This window comes from Limulus polyphemus, unplaced genomic scaffold (genome assembly GCF_000517525.1).
Source record: "Limulus polyphemus unplaced genomic scaffold, Limulus_polyphemus-2.1.2 Scaffold690, whole genome shotgun sequence".
Lineage (NCBI taxonomy): Eukaryota > Metazoa > Arthropoda > Merostomata > Xiphosura > Limulidae > Limulus > Limulus polyphemus.
In genome coordinates this window covers 405,809-408,402 of record NW_013666300.1, presented here as the reverse complement: position 1 = coordinate 408,402, position 2,594 = coordinate 405,809, and the positions used below count along the sequence as shown (strand labels likewise).

Here is a 2,594-nt window from a genome sequence, read left to right as displayed (position 1 = left end):
CATAACAAACAAACAATTAAAGATAGCCCTTTATGTAGATTTGTACTTAACAACAAGCAAAACAACAACAACAAAAAAAGACAATATAGACATTTTAAGGAGTCTCCAATGACACTAGGTAGATATTCGAAATACTTCTGAACTTTGAGACAAAAATTCCGTGTTCTATTGGTTGTAATTGTCTTTAACTAACAAATGTTTCCTTAGACGTTTTAAAGTTTGTTATTTGGATGAAAACACCTGGATAATCTCCATGACAATCAGTCTCATGGTAGATTTTTGCAGTTTTTTTTTTAAATATGTCACTGTTGTGTAATGTAGATGAATTTCTGTGAAGTTTTGTTATTTGAGATGTTTCTAAATTATGGCTAAACACTGACTATAAAGTAAAAATCTTTGTCAAGTAGGCTTAACTTATTCTAAATTATAACTAAACAGGCCCAGCATAGCCAGGTGGTTAGGGCACTCGAGTCGCAATCTGCGGGTTCGAATCCCTGTCACACCGAAACATGCTCACCCGGTGTCCTACTCCCGGATACTCAGAATTTGGAGGTGTGAGAAACAAACAAACAAAAAGGCTAAACACAGAATATAAAGTACAAATCTTTGTCAAGTAGGCTTAACTGATTTATGAAATATTTTTGATATTTATTTAGTTTGTTTTTCTTTATCTTTGATGTATAGTCCAGTGTTTCCCAAACTTTTGACATCTACGCCCCCCTTTGATAAACATGCTTTCTTACACGCCCTCACTCTACTTTCTAAATGAGTGAAGTGACCAGATGTAATACACGATTACACATCAAAATGTTGTATGTGTTTTAGTAATTACTTATTATTTTCATTTATAAAAAAAATATGTATTAAGTCGCTTAATTTTATATTGTTGCACTATAGACCCTCCTAATCGCTCGCGCCCGTAAGAGATCATTTGCGCCTTCTTGGAGGGCGCATTCCATACTTTGGGAAACGCTGGCTTATCTATTGTCAGTGGTCTTTAAACAGTTCATTGTTTATTAGATGAGATTGTTTATCGTCTTGGGGCGAACGTGGCTTTGTTGTTAACGTGCCGAACTATGGATCTTTGGGTCTAATGCTCGAGTCCCTATTACCACAAAAAGAATAATCGCCCCTCACCCAAGTGATGGTCAAATCCCTCTATTCTGTCAGACAAGAGTAATCCAAAAGTTGGCGGCTGTTGTTCTCTCTAGTCTTTCAGTCCAAAATGAAGGACAGCTAGCGCAGATGGCGATGATTAGGTTTGCACGAACATCCGAAAATAAAGGTTTATTGTCTTAAAAGATTTCACATTGATAGCCTTCTTGTTTTTAGCTTGTCTGAATAAACATTATAAGTCTTTCCAGTGTCCAGATGAAATAAATACTACAGTAAACAACGGATACCTGTGCACGTTTTAAAAGTGATAACATATCGACAGAATCAACCCCATTGAAAAGTGTTATATTACATCAGGTAGACTCTGTTGCACAATAATTCGCGAAGAGCTCGTGACTTTCAAACTAGTACGCGTGCGTGCCGAATTAAACGAATAATATTGGCCTCGAGTCTCCAGCCTGAAACACATACAAGAGGAAAATGTATTAATAAACTTTTATCGGTTGAGGAATTCCAGGAACATCGATGGCCGAGAAGGAAAACTCTAATAATTTCATTTCCGTTGCGTTCATTATCTGCACGTGATGTCAACACAAAAGGACCCAATCAAAGAGAGAGAATTCATTATAATACTCATCATCGTCTACTCGCTGCTTCTAGTCTTAGACACATCAAGTTTTAATTAAATTCTCACTTTAAGGCACGAAATAATTACACACATATCCACCGCTACGCACGTTGTTGCAGAAGTGCAGAGGAACGTGAAAGAAAGATGGAAACTTCCCAAACTTCACTTTCGAGGATTTGGCCACAGAGAGCTAGCTTAATATGATAATTTTTCAAGATTTTACGAAATACGTTTCTAAAAAAAAAAGAGAAGATAAACAAATTAAGTTTACGATGGTAGTAACTGAAAATTAACCATGTGTAAGAAAATTATATTGAGCTTATAATTGAATCATTTATTCAATTATAATTAAATTACTTAAAATATCATTTTATTAATAGTTACTCATTATTGTTCAATAGATACTGTAAACTGGGGTGATAGGAGTGTTTGATTATTAATTAGAATATCCTAGTCAAAAATCTTCAATAATTTTGTCCAGTCTGCCTGATGAGCCCTGGTATTGAGCAAAGTGTATCGTCGGAACTGTATATGGCTGGTGTAATTGGCATATTATAATACATTCTTTTTTTTTTTTTACATTTACTGATATTTCTCTGAATTCTTATAACCATTTGAGCAGAAAGTAGTACCCTCTGCTGCGCAAGAGGACGGAATCCGTGAAGTCTTGAAAGTCACTAGCGACACTATGAATATTTAATACGTCTTTCAAGTAGACAGACGTTTATTACCTCAACTACGAGTCTGCTATTTATACAGTAGATAAAAATTGAACTAGAATTGTACTTAAGCCCACGTGTAACGTAGCAAGTGATCCAATTCTGTTTATAAATCTGTCGCAAACTCGTTT

At 35.3% G+C, this 2,594-nt stretch overlaps 1 protein-coding gene across 1 annotated transcript in view; it reads left to right on the top strand.

Annotated features, from left to right (window-relative positions):
* LOC106459990 (N-terminal Xaa-Pro-Lys N-methyltransferase 1-like) overlaps nucleotides 1–2,594 on the top strand; it is a 33,200-nt gene that overhangs the window by 812 nt on the left and 29,794 nt on the right. The gene's annotated exons all lie outside the window — the stretch shown is intronic.